The sequence below is a fragment of the Hypomesus nipponensis genome, chromosome 3, assembly GCF_054491055.1.
Source record: "Hypomesus nipponensis isolate SF chromosome 3, ASM5449105v1, whole genome shotgun sequence".
Classification (NCBI taxonomy): Eukaryota; Metazoa; Chordata; class Actinopteri; order Osmeriformes; family Osmeridae; genus Hypomesus; species Hypomesus nipponensis.
In genome coordinates, this window is record NC_140363.1 from 19,788,069 (window position 1) to 19,801,593 (window position 13,525).

At 45.7% G+C, this 13,525-nt stretch overlaps 1 protein-coding gene across 2 annotated transcripts in view; it reads right to left on the minus strand.

Moving 5' to 3' along the window:
• LOC146300260 (KATNB1-like protein 1) overlaps nucleotides 1-12,708 on the minus strand; it is a 31,165-nt gene extending 18,457 nt beyond the window's left edge. For both annotated transcript variants that reach the window (XM_084682284.1, XM_084682239.1), the window contains exon 1: nucleotides 12,605-12,708. The gene's annotated coding sequence lies outside the window, so the exon portion shown is untranslated. The remainder of the gene's footprint in view (nucleotides 1-12,604) is intronic.
• Between the last annotated feature and the right edge of the window lie 817 nt (nucleotides 12,709-13,525).

Below are 13,525 nucleotides of genomic sequence, written 5' to 3' on the forward strand. Positions count from 1 at the left end.
AACATAGAGTAAAAAAGCTTTAAAAACTAAAAAAAAAACAAGCAGGCTAAACAAAGCAGGGCATTAGTAACATAGGGAGTCAGGGGGGATAAAAATGTTAAAAGCACAAAGCAAGGCACAGAGATTATTTACAACAACCCCAATCAAGACAGACTGACACGAGTAGGTGTGAACAAAGGATACAGGCAGGAGAACAAACCAGGCAGCACAAGTACAACAGGAGAACAAAACAGGCAGCATAAGTACAACAGGAGGACAAAACAGGCAGCATAAGTACAACAGGAGGACAAAACAGGCAGCATAAGTACAACAGGAGAACAAAACAGGCAGCATAAGTACAACAGGAGAACAAAACAGGCAGCATAAGTACAACAGGAGAACAAAACAGGCAGCATAAGTACAACAGGAGGACAAAACAGGCAGTTGGCCACAGACAAAAGACACGCCATGGGGATGAATAGACAACAAGATTCTGGGGTTAAAAGTCGAGAAAAACAACAAGATTCTGGGGTTAAAAGTCGAGAAAGCATTTACAAGGTTCAGTGAGGATGCGTGAAATGGTTTCTTTGAAGGCAGGGATGGAAATGAATTTGTCCAGTTTGAGGTGTTTTTGCAGAGCATTCCAGTCAGAGGCTGCAGTGGACTGAAATGATGCAAGACCGAGGGTGGATTTAAGTTCACCTCCAGAGAACTCAGCCTAACTTAGCCTACTGGGCTCCAGTAACCCAGACCAGCCAGCCTAACTCTGGGCTCCAGTAACCCAGACCAGCCAGCCTAACTCTGGGCTTGTATTTGTATACTGTGATTAGTTAACTGCAGTGACCACATTAATAAATCCTACAAAGCAGAACTGTTTTCCCAGTCAATTATCCAGCTGTAATATACAGCACATCAGAGGACAGTATAATATATCTTCTTTAAAAGAGAGGGGAGGTGTCTTTCTGTAAGTATCATGTGTTGTACACGTGTCTTTGTCGCTGACTTCATGTGACTTTCAGCAAGCAAAAGAGAAAAAGATTGATCACAATCCAGGAAAAAAAAGGGAAGAGAGAAAATAACATGTCAGTTCACATTGCACGCCTGTTTCTGAAATACTATGTGCTTATTACCGCTGACTGGCGGTATACAGCAGGTTTGCGGCCTTGCGGTCAAAGGTCTTTGTTGACAGAAATCAGTTTTGCTTTTTTTTTTTTTTTATGGAGCCCTGTATTTTCAAGCAAGACCTTGTTATCTCTCACTATACAGGACATTGTGAAAACCAAGGATGGAAATAGCTTTGGTGAGAAGACGGGAGTCATTAACATCTCCAACCTGTTTGGATCTAATCTGTCTGATCAAAGATGTTGTACATGTGTCTCTATCTATTTCCACTTGAGCACAAGCAGTTTAACATAGCCTGACCCCTTCTGGCCCCTCCCGGCCAGTGTGGTGTCGTAGTGTGAGAGAGGTGCAGGGGATGCTGGCCAACTAAGATACTCATCAATGAGGCACAGGAAGTGAAAAGGATCTCCTTGCTGTTTGATTAGGCTCAAGTTAACCAACCAGATAGTGACTTGATATCCCTCATAGTGCCCGGCTGCAGGAACAGGACTGGCTCAGCGTTAACGTGATAGTGTGAGACAGCGGGCTCTGTTGTTATGCCTGTGGACCCTGCACAGGCCTGGGGCTGGATCCACATCTCTCACCAGGACTTGGATTGTCTCTGGGGTAACCTGACTTGAGACATCTGCAGCCTAACGTTTCGTCTGTCCTAGAGGGGTTCACACTCCAACAGGAGGGATGGAACCAGATACACCACATGACAAGACAGAGAGGCACATGTCCTCCCCCACTACTGAAATCAATCAGACCAGGCCTCTTCAGGCCTCTTCAGAGAGCAGCCTCAGGCCTCGTCAGAGAGCAGAAAGAGGGGTTTATCCAGGGTGATCTCCTGTCTGTGTGTTGAGACTGGGATGTGAGTTTAATGACTTCAAGCCTTCTGGTGTTGTTCTTCTGGGAGACTTCATCAGTCTAGAGGCCCACAATGCATCACTTCCACAGACCGCATGGCCACTGTTCTGGAACTATCTTTCTCCTCAGCCCACTACAAAGCAGCGGCCTGGTATGCGCAGCACATCTCCGACATTCTCTCCTGTTAGTAATAACAATCCCACTGACTCGCAGGATCCTGGAACATCTCAGCACGCACGCTTTGAAACGTCGACCTCCATGCTAAATCTGAAACTGACTCGTCTGCTGGCGGAACGAAGAAAGGACAGGCTGCGAGCGCCGTGTGACCATTTCTTCCTGTTTCACTGGGAAAAGACCGTGAGAGGATTGCAAAGAGAGGTGGTTTTAATGAAAACAGTTTATTATCCCAGAGGTTGTGTGAGGTACGCACGGTCAAAATAAGGACTGTGTGGATGTGTGTGAGTTGAGAGAAGGGAGGAGATTGTCTAGGGCCCATGCAGTGTGCTTTCTATCAAATCAAGCTGCATGTAGAAAACCTGACCTTCCGTGTTTGGAAGAAGCAAAATCGGAAGTTGTTTCCAACTTTGCAATTATAGTGAAGATCCTTCACAGATGGTTGTTTCCACACAGTTCAGTCCACAGAGACAAGACAGTGCAGCTCCAACATAGAGAGGAGCTTTGACTATCACAGCACATGCAATTAACCCCCCATCTTGGTCCGTTATGGATCAGGGAAACATTACTTTAGTTGTTGGACAATCAAGAACCCAAGTGCAACAAGAACCATTAGAGGAGCCCCATTATCTTTGCCACAGGCAGGTTAACAGGAGTGTAACAGGATCTGCCCCCAGTACAGCCCTTTAGAGGAGCTGGAGGATCGTACCGTAGTTAACTATGGAGCCCTTTGTGACAGTTCCTGTAAAAAGAGATCTACAAATACAAAATTGGATTAGATTTGATTGGTCTGTTTTGGACTGTGACTAGAAATGATTGTCCATCCACAGAGCTGAGTTGCAGGAGGTCGTCACCGGGTCTCGCACCGTCACATCACAGAAAAAAGGTTCTGGGTTTGATTCCTGCATGGGGCATGGTTGGCAAATTCTCCCCCAAAAATGAACAGAACAGGTCTGTAGGGCGGACACAGCCTACACACGTGTGAGTGTGTCATGCTGAGAAACATCTCTTCTACAACAGGAGCAGTTGATGAATGTTTGGATTGTAAAGAGGGGAGAGTAAACAAGTAAATGCAGTAAGAGCAAACACGTAATCAGTCATTACCAAGTATACTTGTTCCCATTTGGAAGTAAAAGCTAAATAATGCCAAATAATGCAGTAATGCTGTAATTATGATTAACAGCATGTGAATGTAACAGTGCTTCAAATGTTCATCTGAGTCCTAAGAGAGACTCCTGGCCAGGACATAACTGCTCTATTCATTCTGCAGCTTCTCTCAGGGCTGTGTAATGCCTGCAGAAATAAGTGACCTGGCTCAGACAACCCGCCTGGCCAAGCTGGCTCCTCAGGGGTTGGCAGGGACCAGGATCCACAATGTTGCCATGGAGGACAATGTCCACATTGTTATGCCCACCATGAACTAAATGTTGCAAAGTAAATTCATCGTAAAAGAAAGCGACATTCTAACCTATAACGTTTGCCTTCACAGATATTTACTTGTGATCGTCCACACCCTGTCAACCCACCTGTTTTGCCCGACAATGTTCTTGAAATGGCCCAAATTATTTTGATACGAGAAACAGCATAAACAGCTACATGCATGTTCTAGAGGCTAGTTTATCCCTACGCGCCTTCATACATCTGAAGCCAGATGTCCCAGTCCTGTTACATCTGAAGCCAGATGTCCCAGTCCTGTTACATCTGAAGCCTGATGTCCCAGCCCTGTTACATCTGAAGCCAGATGTCCCAGTCCTGTTACATCTGAAGCCAGATGTCCCAGTCCTGTTACATCTGAAGCCTGATGTCCCAGCCCTGTTACATCTGAAGCCAGATGTCCCGGTTCTGTTACATCTGAAGCCTGATGTCCCAGCCCTGTTACATCTGAAGCCAGATGTCCCGGTTCTGTTACATCTGAAGCCAGATGTCCCGGTTCTGTTACATCTGAAGCCTGATGTCCCAGCCCTGTTACATCTGAAGCCTGAATGGATGAGGATGTGATCCACGTCAGGTTACTACTGGTCTAGGTTACTGTCAGGTAATCGCAGTTTGGTAACAACTGCATAACAGGCAGACCAGAGGAGATCTACTCTGTCAGGCTGGAACAGAGAGAGTCACACCATCCCCCTTCATGAGTCTCATATTTGAAAGCCGTTTAGATAGGAATGACCCGATAAAGTGTTTGTGACTAGATTACTGTAAGAGAGCAACAAGTCCCTACAAACCACAAAGCCAGCCCTGAGGAACCAGCCATGCTCCCGGAGAGAGTGTCTGAAATCTGGACTAAACATCATCATCGTCATTTTTCTCTGCCAGGAATCGAACCGGCAACCTTCTGATTAATAGATCGATTCCCTTACCGCTCAGCCATCTGACTCCTCAAAACAGGAAACGTTACAGAGTTGTCACAACCACAGGGCCTTTGATGCTGGAAGCTCTACAGCAAAGCTCTGCTCGTGCCTACTGTCTGACAACATCTTACCTGTCTCTACGGTCCCAGCAGAGCCCACCAGGGCCTCCAGAGCCGTGAGAGTGTCGACAGAGACTAAAATGACACCAGGCTTGAGGGAGGTTTCAACACTTCATTCTTAATGGGTGAGGTCTTGTTGACGGTGGTTCAATGACATCTCTGTTTGACATGTCTATAATCCTCATGCTGATTCTCAGAATCAAATCAATTTTTTTTTGTCTTTGCATGCAATGTTTCAGAGGGCTTCACAGACACCCACAGAACTGCAAATAACCAACCTAAAACCCCCAAAGAAGACTAGGAAAGTAACTCTGGGAAAATTTGAAAGCTATGCCAGGTAATTCCCAAGATAACTCTGGGATGTCAAAGCTGTCCAAAAGGAAAGCAAACACTCTTCTAACCCTTCTCCTCTTCCTGAAGTCATCAGAACCACAAACACTCTTCTAACCCTCATCCTCAGACTCATGCTAACAGACCCAGGCTAACAGACCCAGGCTAACAGACCCAGGCTAACAGACCCAGGCTTACAGACCCAGGCTTACAGACCCAGGCTAACAGACCCAGGCTAACAGACCCATGCTAACAGACCCAGGTTTACAGACCCAGGCTTACAGACAGGCAAGAGAAGCAGGGGCTTGTGGAAGTTGCTCCAACTTTTACACACCAGGAAGAGGCTGTGAAGGTAATGATCATTTAAATGTCGGTTTAAACCGCATCACATTGACCAAGGTGGTGGAGATGTTTGGGGAGGTTTTTGGATCCACAGGAAGGAGTGGCGTGGCTCTCCAGTGGACCAGGATCATCCTCTCAACCACAGGAACACAGATGTCGGGCGTCTGGATGAAGGTATTTGAAGAATGTGCCCGACAACAACAGGAGTATTTGCCATTAGAGCATGTGGGTCTTAGGTCCTGTGACATGACCAGGGCCTGTCTAGCCAGACTGAGATAGACAGGTCTCGTAAGATATGGCTGGATGTCTAGACCAGGTTGTTACATTAGCCCTGGCTATCTAAGCAGGGCCTGGACAGTTTACTTTGACAAAGCTATCAAGTATTTTCAAACGTTGTTTGAAAAAAACGATTGTTGTTCATTGAAGATTCTTCAGTGTTGAGTCACTTAGGACAGATGATTATCAATATAATATATATAATTTTGTGGTAATCTCCAGCTAAATCTAACTGGCCGTGCTGACAACAGCCTGGGGAGGCTGTGGTGGTCCAGAGCTCTGAGGAGAGGAGCTGAGGGGGGAAGGGTTGAAGAGAGGAGAAGAGGAGGAGAGGGGGGGGGGAGAGCAGGAGGAGAGGGGGGAGGGGAGCAGGGTGAAGGTTGAGGAGAGGAGGAGGAGAGGGGGGAGGAGGAGAGAGGGAGGAGAGGGGAGGAGGAAAGGGGGGAGGAGGAGAGGAGAGCAGGGTGTGGGTTGAGGAGAGGAGGAGGAGAAGAGGAGGAGGGGGGAGGAGAGGAGGAGAAGGGGGAGGAAGAGAAGGGGAAGAGGAGAGGGGGGGAGGAGAGGATGAGGAGAGGGGGGGAGTAGAGGAGGAGGAGAGGGGGGAGGGTTACCAGCATCTGCTAGCTCAGGGGAAGGAGTCGTGTGAGACAGTCGTTCTATCCAGCACTTCAACTTCTCTGTTAGTTTTACTGTAAACTGAAACCGATGGAGTTACACGACTGTGCCTCCAACAAGACTCAGAACTGTTTATCCTGACGCCTGACCTGTTCCTTCCTTTCCACCCTGTCATCTCTAGTCAACCCTGCGGCAGAGACAGAGAGCAGCAGGGCTGGAACCTGACGGAGAGCGCTCATGTTTTTTTAAAGTAGTTAATTGGTGTTGGGTCTTGACAATTACCTTACACATTTTGGGAAATACATTTACTTGTTTGATTTGTCATCCCCAGAAGTTCTTACCAGTCAGCAGAGTAAACCTGCTGACCACCTGAATTTACAAATACTACTCTACTCGCCAAGTTTTGTATATATTTTATAATGTATTCATTTTGGCTCTGACATATAGGCCCTGCTTAAGTCAAAAGTAGGCCATGCTACTACATGTTTTAGTGTCACGCTGGACCTCACATAACAATAACAACAATACATTAATACAAAAAGACTATATTGAAAATATTTATCAACCTTTATAAGAACGTTTTTCAACCTTTCAAACCTTTTTTTCAAAAACTTTTTCTAAAAAATATTTTTTCAACCTTTAAAAACGTTTTGGTCAAAAACTTTTTCTCAAAAATATATTTTAAACCTTTCTTTTTTTTAAAGAAAGAGAGAGAGAGACAAAGAGAGAGAGAGAGAGAGAGGAAGATAAGTAAAAAGAGAGGGTTGAAAAACATTTCAGTGCAAATTCAAAATCCGACTTCTGGAGCTGATTTAAGGCTTTCCCCGTCTGTATAACACGAAATATCTTCTTCATTTCGTCTTCTGAGGAAGCAGAAACACTTTTACACTGTCTGGTCTTCTTTGCTTCTGTGGTTATTCTTCTAAAATACTAGAATTATAAAAAAATATTCCTTTTAGTTGTTTTACTTAATTCCAGAGGTCTTTGGAAATTCACACTGATCTCCCTGAACAAAAAATAATCCACATGAGAAAGACTCATGGTTCAGGTAATTACTGAAATATCATTCAGATTCTGCAGAATAGATATTGTCGAAAAACAGATGTACAGTTTATTACAATCTGTCATTCTGTGAATATAATAGAATGCCATGCGTTAGCTGAGGAGTGAGGGACATTTGCCTTTCACAAAATATCAACACCATGTCAGTTCATCTCACATCTGAGTTTCAGATCCCCACTGTGTGTGCTGCGAGCTCCTGGCTACCTGGGAGCCCAGACAGGGGAACATTTCGGCTTTACACAAAAGTGAGATATTTCTCTGATGTTTGGTTTTGTGCTTCTTCTCTGTGTGAGATGTTCACATTCAAAGTGTGTGGTGTGTCACACCTGGGTGAACTAAGGCTGGTTTTCACTGTCACTGTCTATTTCCTGATATCACAGTTCCTTATGTAAACAGTGTTTTCTCACATAATAACTCCTGAAGTTATGATATTTCTTACTGACAGAGGCCCTCTTCAGTCACAAAAGGTTACCCAAATAAAAACTAAAAGCCACAAAATGTAATGTTTTGTTAGGTAAAAATTATACATATATTTTGTTTAAGAAAGCTGTCTGTCAATTAATCAAATGGTAAAGCTTATTACACAACCATGACCTGAACATGACCGTTGGTGTGTCTGGCTGTGTGTGTCTGTGTGTGTGTGGGATCACCACACACGTTTGTAAGTCAAGTACACACAGTCAGGCCTAAGGATTTCCCCTGCTGTGTATCCAGTCCAAACACCAGTCAGCCAGCCCAGATCTGGCCCATCAGTCAAGCCTTTGTGCTGGGATTGTAAACTCTGCAAGCGTGGACCTTCTCACCAGCGTGGACCTTCTCACCAGCGGTCAGCTGTGGAATTGTACACAGCTGCAATCAGACACACTCAGAAACATCAAGGATATGTCTGTTTGTACCAGTCATCATCTGCTTACAATATGGAATATAAGGAAGTAAAGTAAACATGACTCAGTGCTGTATCATCACTGGTTCTGTATTCTCCTCGGAGTCTAACAACCCTTGGCAGTGAGACAAGCTGAGCATCTGCATGTCAACTGTTAGTTCTTCACTGTAGGAACGTCCTTGACTGGACTGGGTTTCTGTCTACAGTATGCATGAGAAAACCTTAAGAAACCTCTTGAGAATTACTTTTTAAAATGGTCCCACACAATATTCGTTTATTTCATTCATTTTTACAGGGACAATGCACATTGATCAACATTTCAGTAAAAGTGCCGGTTTTAGCCAGTCGGCTAATTTTCAACAGCAGTCCCTGGGATATCATCAGAATGAGAACCCATGGGTTAGAGAGGACTAGATGACCAGGGACAGGTTCTGGTCAGGGTTTGGGGAGAGGTTCTGGAGACCTGGGGTTTCTCATTCCTCTCCTTAGTGAGAAGAGGGGAAGAGGAGAGCAGATGTTTAGGCTGCTGCTGCCCTGAGGGCTAGTATCTCTGACAGCCCGGCCAGGATGCTTATTGAACCACTATTGATCTGGATTACGCAAGACTGACAAAACAGGATGGCTTTTGTCTGCCTAAACCTGCAGGGAGCTCACAGACTTGACTGGGATGGATGAATCAGGGTGTGGGGCTGTTTTATTGAATGAGACATTGCCTGGATCGCACAAGGAAAAGTGTAATGATCCAAGAATCTTCATGCACATGGGTTGTGGATGTTTGATTCTGGCAGTTGAGAAGAAACCCCAAGGACATCCTGGAGCTGTGAAGTCACCTCATCAGTTTGTTCTCCTCAGCCAGCCCATCCTGGTGCACATAAACTATGAGAATCCACGATGGAATCACACAATTCAAATGAGGGAGGAAAATAAGTTGGCCCGGAAACCTGGTCTCAGAGGCCCAGTAACACTACAGCCCTGTATGGGAAGACAGGGAGGGGCCAGGGATGCCAAAATGATTCCCTCAGGAACCCCTCACACCTTCCAGCACTGTGACTGATACCATCAACATACAAGAGAACATGGGATGAAGGAATAACTTCATATCTGATTGGACCTTGGAGTCGTCGATGTCCGTAGTTTACCTACTGAGCAACTAAACAGTCAGTTTTGAGTCAGCGGTAATGAAGATGTGCTAATGATCAAAAGGTAAAGTACACAGAGAGTCCTGGCCCAGAAGTGAAACAGCTCTTCACACAGTTTAGGCAATAGTCATTTGCAAGAACGGGCTCGTATGTTTGTCTGGTATCCAAAACTAAAAACTGTTTATGGAAACTAATTGTATTTTGGCATGGCACAGTTTAGTAGTTGATCAGACGGGTGTGGCTGTGACAGGCTTCTCTCAGGACTGTTTCACTGTCAATACAATCAGGAGTGTAAACACTCATCCACTGTGCTGGCACACAAACAAAACCAAACTTTGGATTAGTTCTGTGTTTTAGGTGGTTACATCACTTTGGCCACAAGTTAACAGTTTTTTAAAGATAATTAAAATGAATATAAAGTCTTCTGTCAAAATGAAAGAGAATGAGTACCAGAAGGAGGTAGGGGAGGGGAGAAGGAGGAAGAGGAGGGGAGGAGGGGAGATGGAGAAAAGCTCAACTCCAGCTTGCATCTCCAGGTATCGCCAGGTCCTTCAACCTGTGTTTACTCTCCAAGCCCTGACTGATCTGACCTCACCTCAGTGTTCTGACCTCACCTCAGTGATCTGACCTACCCTCAGTGATCTGACCTCACCTCAGTGATCTGACCTCACCTCAGTGATCTGACCTCACCTCAGTGTTCTGACCTCACCTCAGTGTTCTGACCTCACCTCAGTGATCTGACCTCACCTCAGTGTTCTGACCTCACCTCAGTGATCTGACCTCACCTCAGTGATCTGACCTCACCTCAGTGTTCTGACCTCACCTCAGTGTTCTGACCTCACCTCAGTGATCTGACCTCACCTCAGTGATCTGACCTCACCTCAGTGTTCTGACCTCACCTCAGTGATCTGACTTCACCTCAGTGATCTGACCTCACCTCAGTGATCTGACCTCACCTCAGTGTTCTGACCTCACCTCAGTGATCTGACCTCACCTCAGTGATCTGACCTCACCTCAGTGTTCTGACCTCACCTCAGTGTTCTGACCTCACCTCAGTGATCTGACCTCACCTCAGTGTTCTGACCTCACCTCAGTGTTCTGACCTCACCTCAGTGATCTGACCTCACCTCAGTGATCTGACCTCACCTCAGTGATCTGACCTCACCTCAGTGATCTGACCTCACCTCAGTGGTATGCCAGGTCCAAATAGAAGGGACAGGATTCCAATCTGGCTCTCAGAACAAGCAGCTCTTTCTTAGAGGAGAGGAAGAGAGGGAGGAAGAGGAGATGGAAAGAGAGGAATGGGAAAGCTAAATATGTAAGTTTAAACGTTGAATAGAGGATTTTCCTCCTTTGTAACAAGATATAAAAAATGCTATAAATTAGAAAGGTTTTCAGGGTTTTTGATGAAACCTATAAATAGGTAGTTGAGTTCCATGTCCAGTGATAATGTGCCAAGCTAGGGCTGTCTCCCCCCTAGGGCTGTCCCTCCTCAAACACTCCCCCTGCCCAGCAACCTGGAGGGGTGAACCACTCACAGCCTGACCATATGCTCAGATTTGATCTGCTGTCTTCAACAGCACTGCTTAAACAGTGGGGTTATCTATTCCTCCTGAACACCTCAAATCGAGTATGTAATCACAATCCAAACATACAGGGTACAGAGTGCACAAAGATTCAGCAAAGGAACATTTACTGCTCATAATACTGCTGCTGTGTTAGTGAGTGTCTGTCTTCTTCTTCTTCTTCCTGGGGACATGCCCTACTGCTAATGCCTGTCTGGTCTTGTGGTGGGTTTCCCAGAGAAAACACATGTGATCTCCATGATGTAGAACTGGCAGCAGAGAAAACACACTGGCACGCAGGTCTTCAAAAGAGATGGTAAATCTAAGGATACAAGAATGTGCAGCATTGTGCTTTTCTAACTTCATGGAACACAGGGTTTGTTTAGACAAACCTTTAAAATGTCGAGATCTCACAGAAAAATAACAAAGAACACTGATTTATTGGTCCTCGCCTTACATTTCCATGACTTTAAACATGGTACCAGAAGGCTGCAGTCCTGAATAATGAGTCTGGATCCTCAGTCCTACAGAGAAGTCTGTTGTGGACACGTCCATAAAAGGAAGAAGAGGAAGTGACGATGCTGTAAGAGTCTTCTGTGGAATGAGGTGAGGGGCGATGGAGCACAGCTGCTGAGAGTGACTCAATCAGCAGGGAGGAGAAGGAGAGGAGGAGGAGAGACAGGAGGAAGAGGATGGAGGGAGGGAGGGAGGGAGGGAGGGAGGAAGAGGAGGGAGGGAGGGAGGGAGGGAGGGAGGGAGGGAGGGAGGGAGGGAGGGAGGGAGGGAGGGAGGGAGGGAGGGAGGGAGGGAGGGAGGGAGGGAGGGAGGGAGGGAGGGAGGGAGGGAGGGAGGGAGGGAGGGAGGGGGATAGAGATAGGAAGAGAGACAGGAGGAGGACGATGGAAGGAGACCAGCTATGCTCCAGACAGGAGACAGACGCAGCCAGCTTGACATGGACACCAGCCTAGTTAGACACACATTTGTGTTCGAGCAGAAGCCTGTTCCTCAGCTGTGTACGCCTCTCTACTGTATGTGTGTGTGTGTGTGGTAATTGTAGATAACAAGTGGCAGACTGGGGTCTCTGTCCTCTCAGGGTAGAGATCAGGAACCCTAACTAGACACAGCAACTGAACCCTGATGAACCCTAACACACTAACACCATCAGTCAGAAGAGCAAGACTCTGGCCCCAAACATCCTTGGTCCTGGGCCTCTCTCTCTCTCTCTTTCTGTCTTTCTGTCTTTCTGTCTTTCTGTCTTTCTCTCTCTCTTTTTCTCTCTCTCTCTCTCTCTCTCTCTCTCTCTCTCTCTCTCTCTCTCTCTCTCTCTCTCTCTCTCTCTCTCTCTCTCTCTCTCTCTCTCTCTCTCTCTCTCTCTCTCTCTCATGTAAAAGGACTTGGATGACAGAAGCATTTTGTAGCTCCTGGATTCATCAAGCGTTCCCCTGCAGCATGATTCCATCTAGATTTGAGATCATTTTAGATGTCATCCCTCTGATGTGTGCAACACAGATACAAACACAGCCCTCTGGGAAACAAGCCATTGCTAAAACACTCTTAGCATTGTACACCCTGTTTATATTAAGTATATCCCTTCCCTTGAGCTGAATCTTAGGAATCCATCAAATAAACAGTCATGGTAACTCAGCAACAGCCAAAGAAACACAACGTACACAGTAGTGGATCTGAAACTAAACAAAGTATATCCCTCTGCCACACACACACACACACACACACACACACACACGATGTACAACAGCACTGATAGAGAGGGTCAGAAGAAGAAAGACTGTGAGTCACTGACCAGATACCAGTTCTGCCCTGGGACTCTTCGAGGAAGCGCTCTGACGAGGCGAGGTACACTTCCCTTATATGGCAGCTCGCTTCCTCGCTGCTGAAACCCCTCTGACAGACCCAGCCAGTGCTGAGCAGCATTACGAGAATCCTGGGGAACAGTTAACATACACAACAACTTTGGCTACGGAAGGAACTGCTAAAGCCCTCATCTGAACCTTGGACGTGGGATTTGTCAATGGAGTGGGTTGGAATGCGTAGCATGGCTTGGCTACTGTACTTCAGAGTTGCTCTAAGAACAGTCTGCTGTTTGTTAATCCACGGGAACCAACAAGCCAGTATTGTTCTCCCTGGTGAGCCTTCAGCTCTACTTAATCAGAACACTGTGAACATGAGGATGATCACACAGTTCATTATGTGTCTGTATGTTGACTTTGGTCATGTTGGCATGGATGCGGTGTTATTGTGAAGTCATGTCAGTTCAGCAGTGCAATTATGACATGATCACAGGTTTTTAGAGCTTCCTGTAAGATCAAAGTTGTCAAAAGACAAACGACCTTATTCCACACAACTGGCTCCCCCTTATGAGGCTTTCTGTGTGTCTGATTGTTTGCCGAAAAAGTTACATAAATACACAAGCCAAGAGATCTTGCCAAAAAACAGGAGTCTGGTTTTGATTAGAAGTTTAGTTTCTTTGATTATTGTTCAATGTTTGGGTCAACACTTACGGCCATTTTCAGCTCCAGTATTTCATGGACCTGAGAAAGGGATTTGTCATTTTAGAAGAACAACAATATCATTTTATGTATATATATATATATATATATATATATATATATATATATATATATATATATATATATATTGTGGCATCATGGGAGGCTTTACCACTGAGCTGGGTGCAGGGAAGTGCATAATCAACAGGACAGAG